The sequence below is a fragment of the Nilaparvata lugens genome, chromosome 1 (genome assembly GCF_014356525.2).
Source record: "Nilaparvata lugens isolate BPH chromosome 1, ASM1435652v1, whole genome shotgun sequence".
In the NCBI taxonomy this organism is placed as follows: Eukaryota; Metazoa; Arthropoda; class Insecta; order Hemiptera; family Delphacidae; genus Nilaparvata; species Nilaparvata lugens.
Genome location: NC_052504.1, coordinates 53,168,432 through 53,189,132, shown reverse-complemented (window position 1 = coordinate 53,189,132; position 20,701 = coordinate 53,168,432). Strand labels below are relative to the sequence as shown.

The window sequence follows — 20,701 nt, the reverse complement described above, 5'->3', positions numbered from 1 at the left end:
TATTTTTCAGAAATAAAAATCTATACATTTTATAATAAAAATAATCCATTTTTTAAAACTTGTTCACTACATGTTTCAACATATTAATGCCATTTTCAATTTTTTATTTCCTGATAAATAAGAGTAGCTCTCACCAAAAACTTAATTATATTATTTTTTACAGTTATAGTGATGATATATTTAATGATATACATTCTGATAGTAAGCAGTCATTAGAGAAAAGTTTTAGTAATGTGGTATTAGTGAGGCGAGATTGTGTCAATCGGTGGACAGCAGTTGTAAGGAAGAAATGCACCGAGGAGAGGAGAGAGAGCAAGGCCGTGGAGTGGGGTCAGCAAGAGCAGAGAAGCTGAGGAGTGCAGAGTGCCGAGTGCCGAGTGCAGTCAGTGAGTGCCGTGGCCTGTCGGTGTGTGCTTGTGTCGTGCTGTGCTAGTAGTGGTGTTGGTGTTAGCCAGAGCTGTCTCCTTGCCGCGACGCGCGACCCGCGACAGTCGCCGACGCGATTATTTGTGTTGCCGCGACAACCGAGATCTGTTGTGTCGATAGGCAGTGATGCGCGCGTGTCGCTTTATTGCTACTGCTCTTGGTTTTTGCTAATGCTGTTGGATTGATAGGATTTATTTTTCACGAGGTGAGTCCTGTAATTAATAATCGTGGTTTACTCGAACGTTTTTCATACTAGAGAAATTATTACTATGTGAATATTTGTTTATTCATGTTTCATCTAATCAAGTTATATGGATTGATGAATGGATAAATGTACATCTTTTCATATTATTAAATAGTTGTATAACACACCAATAACAAATATAACAATTTTCAATTAGTTATTGATAGTTGATAATCGTAAATCAATGAGAGACTGAAAAATAGATTGATAATTAATTAATACATCAATACAATGCATTAATTTATAAAAGTAAATAAGTGAATTGAGTAATGTATAAGATAAAGTAGGTATTTCAAAAAATGATAAAATTATGATTGTATTCCATAATATTATATTGAGTATCAAACAGACCTTCGTTTACTTATGACAGCATGCTGTTGAAGGTTTTCAATAAACTATCAAAGCTCTTTAAATTGGTTTATAAATTTACATGCATTCATGCGCATTTCCAATTGTGAGTATATCATTCTCATTCTGACGTGTATTTTGCATACAAGTATGATCAAACCAAACCTGTATGCGCTTATAGCTTACATGCTCTCATACAAGTGAAACGAATCAACCTAAATGACCGCTAATACAAAATTGTATAAGGAGATTCCTTGTACTACCTGTCATACGATGTGAGCTTTACAAGAAAATTCTTATATTCTTTCAAATATTCCTTTTGATGTCTTGAGCATCAATATAATTTTAGGGTTCAGTATCAAGTTATGTCTGACCATTAATAACCAATATCGATTCAAATTCTGTTGAACACCTCATTACACAGTATATTAAAAAAACTAAACCTTTACTAATGATCCAAATTATTTTTTACAATCTAATGATATGTAACATAGTTATTAAAACAAAAATTTAGCAATTGGATTCGTTGATAGTAAGCCTATAATGATTTGAATAAGCAAGTGACTATACGAATTTGAACTAACGATATTCCAATTTCATTTTGTATTACAAAATTCATAGGTCTTTCAAATTCTAACAGGCGTTTTTTAGACCCGTTGTGCCTTCATGTAACCTAGCTAATTAGATAGGAAGTAATTTTGTGCTGTCTGGAGAGTAAATCGTGAATTCACTGTGAAAAGATGACAATCAAAATATTGACTGTCAATTCAACGATGAGTTGTATATAATACATAACTAAAAATGTAATATTTTGTTTAATTGCTATGTATCAAGTTGCGCGATAATTTTATTTTTAATAAATAGTTTCATGATTAGACTTTGCATGCATAATCCACGTTGAGTCGGATTTGTCCGACAAATTTGTCGGCATCATGGAGTTAGTTTCCTTTTGTCCGTGGATGGATCCAGAATCCAGCATATAACTGGACTTATTCCTTAGCCTGCTTTTCAAGAACTTAAGTACTTGCCTGCTAGTCTGCTTTTGAATTGTCCAAAATATTGAAAAAATCTCACAAAACGTTTCTCTATGGATCCTATTGCACCTCGAATTCTCTTTTTATCTGCCATCTATCTTTAGTAGCCTAGTAAAATCAGTTAAAAAAACTGTTCAAAGTTGAAAAGTGCTGTCTTGATAATTAATTCTCCCTACAATGAATCGAATAAAATAAAAACCTTTGATTTTATATAAAACAAATTATAATTGGAATATTTCGCCACAGACTTTGTTAAAATGTATCAGTTTCTTCGGAATAAGGATTCGCCAGTTTCTAGTGGTGGTTCTAGATAATATGTTCATGATTCTATTTATTAACATTTGCCGGCCAGATAGCCGAGTTGACCCCTTCAGAAGGCGTTGCACCCTTCAGTCTGCTATTGATACCTGGTCGCGGGTTCGACCCCCGCCAAATCCCATCGTTTGGGCATGGACGTTTGATTATCTCATAACTCACCCTCGCACTTTCCATTACCCACAGACAAGCAAAAAGCTCATGTGGGCATCATCCGCAATAAAAAATTATTGAATGATGAATGTAAATTCTTGAATAGTTGAAGTATAATCAATTACGCTAAAATGTTTTAGTTAGGCATATTTATGTTTATAATAGACTGTGCTAAAAACTGGCTTGCCTTTGATTCTCTAGTAAAATCTGATCATATTGGCTACCATTGAGAAATGTTGAATGAATTTAGTCGTTTCTCATGGATTAATCGATTTGATTAATTGCAGAGTTGCTATAATTCGATGAAAGACACTCCTCAGTGGGATTAGCGATTGCATAAGTATATTGTCGGTAACTGATCGTCTGTGAAGGTGAAAATGGCAAACCATTTCAACGCAATCAGTCAATTCTCGACTCGTTACTGCCGCCTTCTACAACCAATTCCATTAACGTTGGGGAGGGCTAATATCGTTGCTCCACCTTTCTTGGTAGGTCCACTTAAATATCGCACTCAAACTGTATTACTGAGTTATACTATCCTGGTGTGGCCCTTTCTCTTTTGTTAGAATGAGAAATATTCCAATACCTCTTAATAACTTGTTCCCAGTACATGAAATACTTGTACTTAGTATTTTTGTTCCAATTTCCCTGCTTAACTCCGTTATTGAATTTCTATATACAGCCTGTTCCAGTATAATACAGTATTATTCTTTTGGTATGTGTGATTAATGTATTGAAATTGTTACAAAAAAACACACACATCGGTAGATAACAACTAAGAACACTAGTACTATTTAATTTTTCTTAAAATATATTGCTTTGTAGATTATTGCTTTCACATCTGGAGTAAAACAAATCAGCCAGTGAAGGCAATATACACCACAGCCTTTAATGTTCTTCAAAAATTTTCCACTTGAATAGAAGCGAGGAAAACTTTTCTCTCATTTGGAAATTCATATTCTTTAACAAAAAGAGAAGTGTATACTGAATGATAGCAATAGTGTAGCGTTTATCCTACTCTGCAAATTCATGTCCCCGAATCACTTGCTAGCTCATTTCTTTATATATACTGTCTAACTCTTATGTGTGAACTATTATGATATAGTTATTCATCTCTCGTACCATTTAAATTTATCGTAACTATTAGTCGCATCAAATCTTTAGTACCTACATTCAAATACAAAATAACATCTAGTTAGAATAGTGGTAGGCCTAATATCCTTGCACTACTTTAATCACAATACATTTTAATCACGTGACCTATGCTAGCTACGATGTTGTAGTATAATAATACTGAAAAATTCCAAATTAAATTCTAAATAAGAGCACTTCTAGGCCATTGCGTTTATCTAGCCAACCTTTTAAACCATTCAATCATGGTGTAATCCACTTCGGACATTGTGCAAGATGAGTACTATTGTTCTCTTGAAATTCGAGAGAATTGAATTGAATGAGTTTGTCTTCAAAAAATAACTTTTGACAATTCGTACCTACGGCATTCATTATTTATTGATAGTGAGTTTATACCAACTCACAAATTATCACAGTGTAGTATCATAGTTCTATATTGTCGAGCCTCAGTGGATGAAAAGCCGCCTTTGAACTTCAATAGCTCACACACTTTGAATAATAATAACATGATATACTAATGACTGGAATTTGGAGAAGGTCAAATGAGCGTATTCTTGATTAAAACGTGAGGCACAGTTAATTCATTGATCTTATTATTAAATGTTCCTTATAATGCTACTTGATCTTCAAAGATAAGAACAAATTAAGCAGTACATTGTAAAAAATTTAAGCTTGTAGAGTAGATGTGAAGTTTTTGGGCCTAAGATTTCATGCTTCTACATTTCAGGAAGTTTTTTTCGTTTGTTGAGTTGACAGTTGAGTGAATGACATAACCTGGAATGCATTATATAGTTGATATTCTTTTCAAATTCTATCAAGAACATTCAATTACTTTTTATTATTCAGATAAATGGATGGGAAAACCGCTCAACATAATATGATCTCTCATTAAAATCTGATTCTCTTTCAATTTAAACGAACATTTCAAATTCACGTTATTTATTACGTATTCATTTAGATATAGAAGTCATTCTTCACTGCAGTATATTCTATTCAAATATTTCAATTCATTAATCATAAAAAAACACATCCACACTTTGAAAACTCAGCATAATTTTGACTTTGAAAGTACACAGTAAGTTATATTAATCGCTTAATCCAATTATATACATTTCACAATTCATTGAAGTTATTAATGAAATCATATTGATTCTATAGATAGTAGTTGATAAGAAATCCCCAAATATATATTTGGGATTAAAGTGCTCAGAAAATTTGAATTAATCATGTTTGGCATCTTTATTTGCTGTAACTTTTATTATTTAAATTGTAGATTTTCCATGAATAAAAAAATGAAATTATAATGTTCCCAGTTCAATATTAATTCAAAATTTTTACAAAAAGAGTCTTTCCCATGATCCTCCTAATAGATAAGGTCCCTTCATATTTATCTATTCAGGGAATGAGATGTCATGCCTGTTTCTCATCCAATATTGTATTTTTGAGATAAATGGGTAATGCATATTTCAAACATTATTCATTGAACACGTGTCTAGCGTTTTAGTCCTTGAACTCGATGAACCTCAGCCATTAGTTATCGTTACCAAACTGTGTTACAAATTCATATTAATAGTAATATGGTACCATTTATGGATAGCCACGCGCATTGCTCATTGATTGTGGGAAATTCGGCCGGGTTTTGGAGGTGAGTATCAGATGCAGATGCTGGTAAGGTAAAAGGAGAGAGCCGAGACCTCTTGACACAGTGTCCGCTCTCCGCTCCGCGGCCGACTTGTTTGTGGTTTCATCTCGCTTTCTCCGGCTGTTCTTCCTCTAGTTCTGTCGCTGTCTACCCTCGAGCAGCTTCTTGTTGTTGTCCCGTCCGTGAGCCACATTCTCCCGCCGCGATCAGCCGGCTCCGGTCAAATGTGAACATCCGTGTCAGGCCGACATCGCACGCCTTTTCTTCAACCTGCACTTCCTCTTTCTGTCTTCCTGCTGTTAGACGCATTCCTTATTGCTTCTTCTTCTCTCCCTTTCGATTGCGCACGCCTCACCATCTGCACGGTGGTGATCGCGACTTAGCACCATAAAGTCGAACTCTACGAGAAGAAGAAAGAGGTTGCGAACCCATGCAAAGAATGACGGAGTAAATTATGGCTCTGCAGGAGAGTTATGCAGTAGCATCAAGGGAAAAACGCCGTGATAATGATGATGTGGTATGCTACCGATAACTCAACAGAAATTAAATCAACTAGGCTATCATTGCTGTGTTGAAAAGTTTAGCAGTTTGTGAATATATTTTTCAAGATGTGAATAATTTGCGATATTTCAAGCCTAATGTATTTTTAATTTTCACGTTCTCTCTAGCCTTCTACAGCGATCTTTCGGCTTCGAAATATTCCTTGTATCGTGTTTCTCACACAAGGAATCAAGTTTTTCTAGACAGATGGTGCATAATTTCTTTGGTACGAAATATTATTGTTGTATAGTCTTTTGCGATTACTCGTCCTTCCTTATTCCTGATAACGGGACCATTCCTTTTTCCCATAGTGAAAAGGGTGGGCCAGTAATTTTCTCAGTTCCTTCTACTGAGCCCATTTCGCTCTACCACTTATCTTTACAATACAAAACTTCGGTCGTATTTCCATGTGAGCATTGGGTTGTTTCATCTTCTGTAAGAACTGGGTTGTCTCATCTTCTGTAGAGCTGTGTTCACACGATGATAGTTAACCAAGTTGATAGTATCAACTTGCGTACTTGAAGAGTAATCCATTGCCAAGTGAGGAACAAATTATGAGAAAATAATAATAGACAAATAAAAGAACTAGAAATTTCTATCGCTACGGTTGTTTAAGTAGAGTATAGTATTATGGACTATGATAGACTGTAATTCAATCATATTATGTTATTGTAGTATTATCTTAACTATCAAGAAGATGGGAGCATACATAAGGAATAAGATCATTATAGAAGGTGGTATTTGTCTCCATATGAATGTTTCTGAAAATCTTTTTCTTTGTCCTATCCTATGGAGTCTGGAGGTTCTCCGTAACTCCATTAGAAAATAAACATTATGCACTCCTCAAAGTCTGAAAGATCAGAAGTTATGCAATAACTTACGCTCATTCTGAGGATACGTTATTAGAAGACCATCTCAAAACTTCAACTAGTAATATGATTGTGGCTGGTCAGGGGAATTAATTCATCTGAACAATCCAGTTTTTGACTTCCTACACTCAATGCTTTGATATGGTTCACTCTTTTCACTAAGTGTCATAATTATTAAATGTTACTTCTAGGCTATACAGTCAATTCCTCGTACTCCGATTTAATCTTTTTTTTGTACAGCCTTTTCTAAAAACTAAAATCTCTCCGCACCACGATGCAATTATATCTTGTAGAAAATATCTCATCAAATCGAAGAAAATGAAAAACTGCACAAAGAGAAAACATCTCAACCAATGATAAATTCGCATTAGGAATAGCTATTAAGTATTATTATAGTTCATGCTATCATTTATTTATTTATTTATTCGTGGACAAAATCACAAATCGTATAAATATGATTAGGAAGGAACAACAGGCTTGGCCCAAATCTATTCCATTCTCAAATTTTGATAAATTAATAAAATGTCCAAAAATAGGTTATGTTTCTACTGTAAAACGTTCAAGTTCAATTTTCGTCCAAAAATATATACAAGTTAAACATTTTGAATTTATAGAAATTAAAACACCAAACTATATTTAAATATAACACTTAATTATCACTTCATATTTAATTAATCAAGTTATTTTATAAAATCATCAGCCAGTTGACACCCCTTCAATCTACATTTCAAAAATTGCCAAACTATCAATCAAATTACAGCATTAACTTGGTAAAAATTTCGTATAATATAGGCTACAGCCCAATTTTAGTCAAACGTCTGTTGCGAAGAGTGGCTATAAGTCGAATGGCTCCAATAACGTATCTATGACCGCGTTCAGCCTGACGACTGATTGCCCTCAACGTCTAGATTTAGTCTGACCCGTTCCAAAGATGCTAGAGGGATTTCGCCTGACCAGCAACTCGCTCAGAAGCTGGTCATCGGCTGTCTCAATTATTATCGATTGCAGCTTTCCTAGGCTGCATGCTGCAATCACCTGAAGGATTCCAACTTAATAAAGTTGTGTTCAAAACGAAATGAGTGCTCTCAACATTTGAGGTATTGATGCGGGCTGCAAATTTCTTTGATATTTTAGTAGCTTAGAGCTTTAATGTGCCTTAATTTCACATCATAGCATCGTGTGAGCTCTTGAGGTCATATTACTTTCTAAAAACTATTCTAATAAACAACTTTGAGTGATTATGTTTTATAGTGGCAGAGATTAAATATTACAGTATTCTGTTCTCTATGATAGTGGTTCGCAGACTCCTCTGCAGTAGTCGGATTCAGATGTAGCATGTCTGCTCTCCTTATACTACCAAATTGTATGAACTGTCCAATTCTACTATTATCTAACCGTACCAGAAAAAAAATGCTAATAGATAGATATTATCTATCTTTTACAGACTAGATCTAGTAGTAGTAGAGACAGAACAACAATATCACCTCTCTTATCTGTGCCATCACTGATGATTTAAATTGATCAATGAGCTATTAACATTCTCTATTTTTCGTCACACATTCACTTTTCATCACTTTCAAAATGATTCAGTGTTGTTAGAAAATGTAAATTATAATCACAGTTTATCCATGATTACCGGTATCACTTTTCTCATATTGTCATCTTGAATTATTCTTCAGCCTAAACATATTTCAAAATTTTCCCTCTTCACTTCCAATTGGCATGATATCAATCCTTGGCAATAGTTTTTCCGTGTGTAATGTGTTAGATTATTTTCTATGTTTCTATGTGTTTTACTGTCTTCTTCCTTTTCAATCTCCCAAGTCAATAAAAAAAGGTTTCCTTTACTCGAGAATATGTAGTACTGACGAATAGAATACAATAATAGTCTATCTCCTTTTGTTGAATGTAATATCATTACTTTCTCGCTCATCCTGGACCCTTATTAAATCATTTTTAATTCTTATCCTCCTCTCTCCTCTGAATTTTCCTACAGAATTATTGTGTAATTATATTGCACAATGCCAAAAGATATCGGGGATATATATTCCAACAGCTTGTGCGTTCAGTTTTTTATTGGTTTGTTTGGATTTAAACTTGCTCTTTAAATTTGTTCGGTGGTTTTTAATGCCTGAACATTACAAACTGAAAATTAGACTCCTCCGTTGTTATATATTTCCCATTTTGTAGTATGGAGTTGAGTCTTGGACCCTGACTGAAACAACAACAAAGAAACTTGAAGCGTTCGAGATGTGGGCCTATAGACGAATCATGAAAATATCATGGATGGACAACATTTCCAACAACAGGGTTCTTCAACAACTCAATAAGAAGACAGAGATAATGTACACTGTCAAGAGACGAAAATTGGAGTATCTGGGGCACATTATGAGGAATGGAACTAAATATCAGTTGTTAAAATGTGTACTACAGGGTAAAGTTCTTGGCAGGAGAGGTGTTGGTAGGAGACGAATTTGCCTGGTTGAAGAATTTGAGAACATGGTTTGCAGTCTCCACCCCGGAACTTTTTAGAGCGGCTGTTAACAAAGTTATAATTGCCAGATTGATTTCCAACATTCGGTAACGGATAGGCACCACACCAGAAAAAAAATGCCTGAACCGAGGCTGTGACCGGCACTGGCCAAGCGGTCAACAGCCAAATGGCTCAGCCTACTAAGATCGCTTCATTTCCATACCGAATCTGCTGCTACCTCTGCTCTGATCTGCTCACTCTTCACTCTCAACTCGTCTCGGAACTAATTCTCTGACCAGTGAATCTCATAATTAGCGTGTTAAATTTGAAATCTCTCTCGTGGAAGAGTCGAAATTTACTCTAATCGCCTTGAATTTCCTACTTTTTGTTGGAGGTGAGAAAATGTATTGCCTATACTGCATACTAATAGTTGGTAGTATACTATAAACTTACTAATAGTATACTATTCCTAATAGTTGGTGAGTTGAGAGGAGTTTATGTACGGGGAACAGGAGGTTTTTAAAATTTAAGGCTGGCAGAAGTGTAATGAATACTTACAATAGAGGAAGAGGTTTAGAAATTTGTGAAACAATAGCTCCAAATGCTCATAAATATCACTTTCCATAATAATAATTATCATCATAAGAATATTATAATAGTCATTTACTAATATCATAATAATTATAATTCATGATAGTTATATTATATATTTAAGTAATTTATATAGATAAATAGTTTATCCGGAAATTAGTAGGGCTAATATCTTGTGGAAATTTTTGAGATATTATTCTTGGAATGAGATTCGTTTTAGAAATTTAGAAGACATAAAATGGAGGAGAAATTGTCTTTGAGAAGACATTTGTGGAAAGGACGTATGAATAAGATATTTTGCTCACTTCCAGTATTGTGAAATATTACTTTCCTCCCGGTGTCACACATTAAAAAGATTGCAACACCTCACCTTGAATGTCACTTTTCTTTAGGATGCTTTAGAGGCTACCATAATTAGTAATCTGCTTATTCTTCAGTTTGTGTAAGATTGATATAATCCTTCGAACGAGTCATCAAATAGTAAATTGGGTCTCAAGCTCTAAGAAAGTTCAATTCACTAATTACCACTATTATCAATCGACTATTGATGATAATTATAGATTTGCACCTAGCGTTCTTGCACCTAGTGATAACTTGAGTCTAGTCCAACCGTCCAACCAGTTCCATCCAATAATATTGTAATGTTTTCAAGTTGAACACTTTCTTTATCCACTTTTACTTATGCTGGCTTCTAATTTATTGCTACCACGACTTGTGTTTGTACCCACTAACCACCTGTAACTTGGGCTAACCACTTGACTTGAGAGTAGTGAAGAGAATTTTTCTTAACTTAATTCAAGATTCACATCACACTACATCTTAGGTTCCATGATCTGACGTTTAATTGTGTTTCATGAATAATCTACTGGCACTCAGAAGTTCGCAAATTATCCTTTGAAAATGCTCTAGTAAAAAAGTTCATTTTCTTATTCGTTCTCCTTTCTGAACAATAACGCGTCAGCCGTGTCTATCCACGACATAATCTTATTAAAAAATAGAAATAAGGAGAAAGAGCAATGTTCGGAGAGTAAATAAAAAGACCTGCATTGCACGCCTCACATCAATTTCAGTTACGTTAGATGTAATTTTTCACTTTCTATTGCGTCAAGCAGGTAATAATCTTTCGCACCAAAAAATACTCATCCAATATTAACGAGCTTCCATATAAACACGGAATTCAGACAAGAACGCTAACTGTGAACTTCATTTCACGGGAAGAGCTTTCCGTGAAAAGAGAAAAATGTTGAACATTCCTGTAACGCTTTCCTTCTTTTATAACAGTCTGTCATAAATGTCTTGAATTAATATTGTTGATAAAACCAAGCATAAAACACTTATAGTTACTTTGTGATTTGCTGAGAAAAGAAATACTTTTTGAATTTTCATGTCGACAGTTCAGTAGACACCAGTAATTCATCCTTGGTGTTTTTAGTTGTGGTGAGGGGAGGTCCAAGTCGTTGAACAAGGAGGAAATATGATAAAGTATTCATGAAAGAAGATGGAATGGGGCTCATTTTTCTTAAATCTGGCTTTATCCAATGTTTTTTCTGTTCGATCATTCAATAACTGATACATCCACCAATGAAATTCGCCTGCAGTGTCATAGATTTCTTCAGTTTGCTGCTTTCTTTTTCTAGCAAAAGATGTGGAAACTTACGGTATTATGTATTTAACCCCGCACCCACACATCGTACAGTATTTTTCCGTCCTTATAAATTCTATTAGATTAAACAGATGATGTTTGACAAGTTCCGTTTAATCTGATAGATTAAACTACAGATTCATAAGGATGGCAAAATATCGTACGAACAAAACTCGATGTTTGTGTGCGGGGCTTTCCACTGCCGTGATACAGATCAGAAACGTGTTTTAATCGAATCAAAATTGTCACACAGGAAGTGACACAGGACTGTGGACTGTACTTGTCCCGTGTATCATACTCCTAAAAAATATTTCTCCACGTTCTCAATCTCAGTTTCTATCTCAGACACCATTGTTGCTCTGATTGTACATTGTTATCTTCCGAGATTCGAGTTCGGTGACATAATGAGTGTCACAAATGTCAATGCACACATGTCACATATGCTCACGCACGCACACACGCGTGTCGGTCAACGATCTTCCTTTTTCGCGTTTTGTCGCTACTTTTCATCCGGCGGCTGCGGAATCCAGGACCACTGTCTGTGCATAAAAACTAACGGAAGTGAACGACCAAATTACACCTACCGGATGTCATTTTTGTTCAATTCTCTCATGGCATCTATGTAAGGGCCAATTGCATGGTTTTTCAAACAAATCACGATGAATGGGAATGATTACACAGGTGGGTACTTGAAAGTATTTGATAAGTGAAATATTCAGGAATGTTGATGAACGTTGTACTAATGTTTTGTTCCCAAATTAGTTTTCCCTACGTTAAATTCTGCTGTGGCTTCTTAGTTGAAATTTTTATATATTTTTAGTAAAAAGTGACTATGATTAATGCTGACGTCCTCCGTAATCTGGCAAGTGTAGTGGGTGGTGGTTAAGCTCCATTAAATTTGAGTTGATTTAGATTGGAGTAGTTTTTAGTTCATTATTTTCTTTTATTAGGCTATCAATAGCCTATTAGATTATTTTTCTTGATTATTGTGTAAAATATTATACAAGTTAATCTTCTTTGATGGAAAATAGTGAATAATTTATTTATTTACTGTTATGAAGTACATTTTAGATTCAGACACAAAATTTGTTAAGTAGTGCTTCAGATCAGATGAAAACATAAATCAGGAACGAAGCTTTGTATCGAACATGTCACCTGTAATGTAATCTGATAAATTAATTGTAATTTATTAATAATAATGATTATAAAAAACAAATACATCTGTAATGTAATGTAATATAATGTTATATGATGTATTAATTGTAATTCAATAATAATAATAACAATTAAAAAGCTTTTGTGAGTGGAGTCGCGTGATGCAAATAGCTTCTGTTTGCAGTCGTGTAGCTAATTCACTTGTCAAGTTTTAGGCCTACTTGTTGTTGAGCGACCTTTGAGTTCCCCAATGTGGGTTCAATGTATCAAAGTTACTCGTGTATGGTAAATAAATAAACTGATAGAATCAGTTCATTTACTATGATGTATCGAGAAATAGCTCAAGTTAGATTGAAACAGAACCCACAAGAGATATTAATAATGGCTTGTGTTGGAAACCTTACCAAATCTTATTTATTATGTATCATGTAGCAACCTCAAGTTTCGCGCTCCAGTAAGTTTTTCTAATTAATTTTCCATCAGGGTGCGTTTTAATGTAGGTACTTCATGTATTTCATAATTAAAAACCAACACTAGAAAGTAGCTTAAACATATGTCGAAATCCGGTTGGAGTTTTTTATTGGTCAGTGATGGAAACGAAAAGGTATCTTTGATACGGATAATGATCGACCACCTATCCACGTATGGTGACGCCGACGCCGGTCACGATCCAGGAAACTAGTTTTTTAATGATGTTATGATGCTGCTGCTGCTGCCGCTGCAGCTAGAGAGAACTTCTACTACCGCAGCGAGAGCTGGTAAATGTTAGCAGGTGGACATGTGTGCGTGTGAGTGGGGTCGCGTGATGCAAATAGCTTCTGTTTGGAATTGTGTAGCTAGTACATCCCTTACCAGCTTGTCTCTTCTAGCTCTCTTTTTCCAGTTTTCTGATGCACATTGCATTGATAGATTCTTTTGCCTACGGACTTCTCGATTAAAAGTTTGCATTCATGTGATACAAAAACTTTAAGTTTCCATCAATGATCAACTAACTGTTCACTAAATTTAATCTAATTTATGTGATACTCCGAGTGTGTCCCATTCTTGATTGAGTCAATGTGCTCCTGGCCGTTTTGTAGATCATTATTATATTCTTGTACTATGGCGAAATGTATCAAGCTGTGTGACTATAATGCTCCAAATTCAATGTATCACATGAAGGTGTAAAGCTCACATTCTAGAAATTGGAGTTCCTTTGTAAATCGTATATAAAAATACTTAAAGAACTGGATTGGCTCATCCTCCTTTGAACAACAAAAATTCCTTCAAAATCAAAACTTATTGATAGAGAACATCACAGGGTGGCTAGATTCCATTGAACTTATGTATTTGATGAGGAAATTTAGTCTCTCCTAGAAATGAGAAATAAAATATATACTCTATTTCTGTAGAGTTATATTCTATCGATTAACCACTTCATTCTAATTTGATTGCCATATTTTATTTTAGATACAATTTCAACTACCCTATGGCGTAATAAGTAATAAAATGGAAAAACGTTTCAAGATGTAGGTTGTAATATACAAATACACAAATGAATATCATAGTTCCAACTGCTTCCAATATTTGTTTTTCCAAACCTATAATTCATATGCCAAATGAAAAAGCAACTCAATAGTTCTTTCAAGAACCGTAAAAACGTTGAATATGACTTCCATATTTTTTGTATAATGACACACATCACGCCTACAGCCCATTCCTTTACAAACATTGATAAGTGTGTCTTTAGTAATTCAATCCAGCTTCTTAACTCAGCAATGTCAGTTGGTAGCGGAGACAGGTACACACGTTCTTGATGAAGCCACAAAGGTAAAAGCTGTATGGCATCAGATCAGGCATTAAATCCAGCCCTGTCCTTGGAGCCCTTGAGCGGCTTAGGGTAACCGTCTGGAACCGTATTCAACCGATCCGTTCGGCCGTTGGATCGGACGAATCTGCCGTCCGTTAATTCGGCCGAATATGGTCGTCCATTGGAATCGTTTACGTCAGTCTATTTGCCAATTATTGAATTAACTACTATCATAGCCAACAAAATTTTTCATGAACAATGGTTATATTGAAATTTTGAAAATTTAATCAACAAATATTCACTAAATTTGTTATTCATTATTAAGCAATCTTTGTTCACAGATTCCTTTGAACATCATGACGATGATATCTATTGTCTCGCATATCCCACAATGGAACATGCTCTTGAACTAAACTTATCAACTTTTTATTGTCCATAGTTACAACTTTATAAAACATAACAAACAAGACTGTGAAACAATTTTAGGTTAGGAAAACTTTGTTGTCTCAGCTCGACTAGTTAGAGCCGGAAAACCCCTTTCAATTCGGATAGAAAAATTGATCGGCCGGAGACGGCCGTATGAACCTGTTGCAATGGACGAGCATCTATGCCTTTCTTTGTTGCGGAATCGCTCGGTAGTTTTAGCCCGATGCTAGTTGGAACGAAAACGGTTCCGCCAGTGGACGGCCCACCTTATAGAGGGAATGTAGACACGGCGGTCAGTGATTGCCGGTTACTGGCGTGCCTGATTGGCATGTGACTGACGGCCAGTGGTTTTTAGTATGTCAATTTTCATCAATATTTCAATTCTATAAAACATTGATGATGATAAATTGACTTTAATAAATTGTTGTAGCTGTTTCCATCATTGGCTTACTTTCAGCTGTATGAAAACAGAGCGATTGATCAAGGGCGAAGTGAGAATTCGGATAAATGATTTGTATCAGTTTTGCTCAACTAACACCGTGGCTGGAAAATCGTATCCAGAACGATGCACACCTTTACGCCTTACTATCTGATTAGCCTAGAAAGCCAAATTGATCAGTGAAAAGTCGATGGTGAAGAAATGCTGGATGAAATTCTTAAAAGAAAAACTGATATTATGTCCAATTGAGTTAGACTCGTTTCCCATGCAGCCAAAAACCAATTTGTTACTCCTGCAGAGAAATACGAAAAATTGAGATATTCTGAATTTTCTTCATCCTCATTATGGGAGAGCCAGTATCAATCTTTGGACTCAAGTATATTCACTGACAATAAACTGAAGCTTGGATGTTTATTTGTTCATAGTTTGACTACTATTTTGGTGGTGAAAAATCACTTCTATTATCAAAAGTCTCATCATCTTCTCTCCAATCGCATGCATGCTTGTATATGATGCAACTTGAACACATGGTGTTTCAAACATATTCAAGTAAACTACCATTCTATCATGCAATTTTGAGTGTTTGTTATAAACAGCGAAAATGATCAATATTCACAATTGTAATAGATTGGTCATCATTAGTTTTAAAAATCTCCAAAACAAAGTAATTATCTCAGCCAGAGAGTATGTAATCTATACTCTGTTGTGTTGTATAGTCTACTATCTATATCCATATTCTATACTCTGTGATCACGGCTCGTGTAGATAGGCCTACTGTAGCACTGCTACTATTTGAACGGGTTGAAACTATGAAATAATCTGGTTCGTTCAATGTCTGTCATCATTGTAATGGAAGAATGAAATACGTTTGAACCATGAGTCCAACTTATTTTGTAGGACAAGTTGGAGTGGAACATGAGTGACATGAATTGAGCTTCAATTATCATCTCTCTCTCTCCCACACACACATTCTCTCTCTCTCTCTCTCTCTCTCTCACCCCTCCTTCTATATATATCTCTCTGTGCATTTTCCTCTCTTTCTTTTCTCTTCTCAAAGAACGGGCGTTGATCCGATTTAAAATCCTGCGAGCGATGTTCGCCTGACGTTGTGTAATGGCCCTCACTCGGCATGTAATTAGGCGTGTTGCAAAATTTTGTACCGTTGCTATAACACTCTGCTAATACCTGTCAGATGCATCAGTCATGTTCACTATTCATTCATTCGACCTTTTTTTGCTATTCAGTCTTTTCTCTGTAGACAAAAAGCGTATCCGCTAAGTATGACTTTATGTATGACTTTCTAGTTACTCCTTAAGGCTACGTCAAATTGCAATGTAATGAAATGTGTCCTCGATTGAAAAATAGTTACATCTTTACGTGGAGAGCACAAATCAATAAAATTAATCTGGATTCGATATGCGGTATTCTATGATGTTTATATCATCAGTTGATTCTTGTGAATTGTAAAACTCAAAAACTTCTGTACTGTACAATCATGCTTTATTCAATTATGATGAGATCTACATAAGTCCTACTTATTTTTCAGGATGTGACAATACTGTATTGTAGGAACTATTTCATTTTGTGAATGTGAAAATATTTCAATATCAGCCAATATTCTTATATTGCTGTTCCAGGATATGATATGGGTCTCATCATATTCAATGACAATATTGTGGTTTTTCGAAAAGGTAAAAATTCATGAGAAGTATATGAACAAACTACTTATTAATCTGCTAATAATTATCCCTAACTGCACTTTCTTAACTACTCTACTTTTTATAATTGTTATAAAACAATAAATTTCCACGTTTAGGTTAAGTTATTTAGTTTCATCTATCTAACCCTATCGTAGGCTGAACTTCATTTTCTTGCTGCGTCACTTGGCGTTGTAATTATGATTATATAGTACACTCAAGGAACTTTAGGAAACTCCCTTCTAAACGTCAAGAAGATTCAGTCGATTACAAGAGAATTTGGGTCTCAGATTTTTATTAGCTCGAGTCACGCATGACCTGGACTTCTAGTTTGAGCGGTCAAGTAAGGGTACTTGAGCATAGTTGGAAATTGATCATTTTTATCCAGATACCTTGAAATGCGTTACATGAAGCACTTCCCAACACGATCTCTCTGCAGTCACTGCTATTATCAACTCAAATTATTTCTTTTGGGCTTTATTATAGATTAGAGATCGATAATTATTTGATATTCTGCAGAAAAACACAAATAAATCATCATAAACCCACCATATTCATAGTTCATTAAGTCTATTCATCAGATTGTTCAAGTGCTTAACCAGAGATCCTAATCCAATAAACTTAAGACAGATCTATAGATTATAATATCCAAGATCTAAAATCTTCCAGGCTTCACGATGAAATTCCAGGCTCCACGAAAAATTTCTGTCAATATTAGGATTTCAAGAACTTTAAGATAGAAAAAATATTATTGAATAATTTAGGAAGCTACTGAGCATTATCGCATTATCTGTAAGCTATGATAACATATATATGTATATATACTGGAAATATTTAACAACATATATATTGGAAATTATTAAAATCAAGATACTGTATAAGTAAAGTAAGCCACTATATAAACCAAAACAAGCTCTTTTACAAAGCTCGCTATAGATGGTATTTGGAACTGAAAATCCTCCAGTCACGAATACTTTGACATGGAATTCCTTTCTCAAAACTTTATTATGAAATGTGATTAGTTATTGTAATTTTATTGGTAGAACCCCGTTACTACTCGTCATGTAATGACTATCAAACCAGGAAATATACTAGAAATTCCAGCAAAATGAAAAGTACGGAATAGGATTGATATAATTGCGGTGGGGTGTTTGGAATGAGGTCTGTCGTGCTTTAACTCTGAGAATAGAAACCAGGTTACCGAGCAATGAATTTATTTGCGAGCTGCTTTTATCACGGAATCAATCAATCACCGATGCAGAGCTTTGTCATGGATATCAATGTATATCGCCGCAACTGTTTGTCAAAAATAATACCAACTTTCTAGATAGCAAACCTATAGAGCTCCCTTTCATGTTCGGAGTACTATACAGAGAAAGTGATTCCTCCATTGAACGACCTTGTTATGTGGTATTCTTATGCACGCCAACGTCTACTAGCGAATACCAAAACGTGATTTGAACCACCAAAGTACGTGATAGTATCAAACAATATCTGATCGTTACAGAGCGTGTTGCTTCTGATTCGACTTTCCTTATTTCCATTTTCATTCCACGACACGAAGCTCACAAAACTTACTTGCGAACAATTTTTCAGTCACTTTGGTCAGGATGCCAAAAAATATGGTGATAATCTCTAGCTCTTCTATATTCATTGAAGTTGAAAAATCACATTACTGAGAATTGTTGCAAACAGATTGAACCCACCGGTTCCAGACTCTTCAGCTGCTACTGTATTGTATTATGCAGCAGCTACTAATACAAAAAGATTATAGAAGGTTTATTCAATTTTGCAAATATTGATCCATTGCAAAAGATCCACTGGGTCCATCACCTATTACAAAAGACCCTCACTTATTCAAAGTTCACGGGACCATGCTAGGAAATTTCAAATTAGAAAGTTGGATTCTCACAAGTAGGCTACCGTATTCGAATTTAACAGCTTCGAATTTTTCCATGGTAAGGTTGATTCCGTGCGCGTGCTCCTCGGAAGGTTCGATGGTTGAGGGATGTTTCAGGACTAATTCATTCTTTCAAGGTGTCCATTTTTTGTTAAGCAGGAAATGTACTTTTTCGATGACAGTAGCCTATATAATAGCTATTTGTATCAAAATGGGAAACTGAGTTCAAGAACATAAGATTGGCTGTACCGGGAAATTGTCCATAATCTAACTTAGAAAGCTACTTGGAAGCTGATTTGGATTTGAATACGCTGGTTGTCTCATCAGTCCCACTTCCCACATTACTGTAATCGGATTTGTCCATTTGAATTGAATTAGTTTTCCAGCAGACGCTCAGGATCTTCTAGGGCTAAGTTAACAGACCGATTTATATACATTCCACTCCTCATTATTTCTTGTTCCGTCTTCCTTATCTAGTTTCCTTCCCGCCCCACCATTGTGCTCGTGCGCCTCAACCTCATCAGCTCCGAGACGTAACTTCCTTCCTGCACCCAGAGTGAGTGCAGTGCTATCTTCCTGATTGAACTGACTCTTCAGCTAACTAACAAACCTTCAAAACATACTATTGTTGTTGGCAACATCTGTATCCATTGTGTTGGTGCTACAAACTGTGACAAGACGTCTGTCGTTTACATACTCCCTCAACTATAGCTGGCATTTCCATCTATCTATTCATCCACTACTGTTCCACTTCCAACAAATGTTGCTATTGGCGTTTTTCAGCTCTCCAAGTCAATCAGGTGGTGAACTTTGTACTTTATCCATATTCAATGCAACTTATTTGTAAATTTTGAAAACACTTTCGACTTTCACTGGAATTTAAAAGCTCTCGTCGATAAGTTCGAATTCTAAACACCTCTCAGTGCAGCAGTGAGATAGTCAATAACGTTTCACATTGGAAGCGTGGGGCACGGTACAGTGTAGTGAGACCAGCTAATGTAATTGAGATTGAATCGAGAGATACCGCACTCGTACTGTAACACAGAATACGTTTATGTACACGATTTTAGGTTCGTTCAGTTTTTGAAAGTCTTCAATCTCATGTTACACATAGCACAATCACAACACAAACATTCCATTTATTGAATTATAGTACATGGAACATGATGTTCTATGTTCATCAACTACAAAATTACTATCAAAATCAAAACTCAGATAAAAAATCTGTATATTATCTTCCAAAAGTAAATCCATCCAGACAAAAGTTTTTCAATGGTGCCGGAAAGGATTCCATCATTGAATTGAGGAAGTTCTACTCCATGTTGAAGAATATCTAAAAATATAATATATATATATATATATATATATATATATATTCAATTGAACCTGATTGCGGTATATATTTATCTTTTCAACCTGTCAACTCTCCTTAGATTTTGAGAGCAGCTCACCTGTAAGATTGTAATTGTCATTGTTAACTGCTGATCAAAAGAAGAGAAAACTCCAGCAAAGATCAGCTTCTTTTTAATCCGTTTAAATCAAGCAGAAGACGTAGCAAGGCATGAACAGTATGTACCGTTGCCTCCAAACTGAGGTTGATGGCCTCACCGTTCAACGAATTAGGAGTGGTGAGTAAGAGTAAATTGAGAAGTTAAAAATGATTTAGATGGAGCAAAGCAGAAAATTAGAGAAAATTTTAGGGTTCATGATCCTGATCAATTCATAACAGTGAAGCAACGAAAATAATATATTTTCGCTAGAACCTAATCACGTTCATGCTTATTGAAAAATTATCACCAATTTTGGTATGATTCAGAATAGCTTTGTTCCTAATTGTTGTTCTAATTGGAGAATAGAATGAGTAGTTTCTTTGAAGTGCAATTGATC

The 20,701-nt window shown here is 35.2% G+C and overlaps 1 protein-coding gene across 3 annotated transcripts in view; it reads left to right on the top strand.

The window, feature by feature from the left end:
• The first annotated feature begins 345 nt into the window (after positions 1-345).
• Positions 346-20,701, top strand: part of LOC111049349 — a 106,833-nt gene continuing 86,477 nt past the window's right edge. The window contains exons 1-2 of one of the 3 annotated variants that reach the window (XM_039436460.1): positions 366-631; positions 16,855-16,908. The gene's annotated coding sequence lies outside the window, so the exon portion shown is untranslated. Of the gene's footprint in view, positions 632-16,854; positions 16,909-20,701 lie in introns of all 3 variants that reach the window. The other 2 variants (XM_022335394.2, XR_005572278.1) reach the window with 2 other exon arrangements.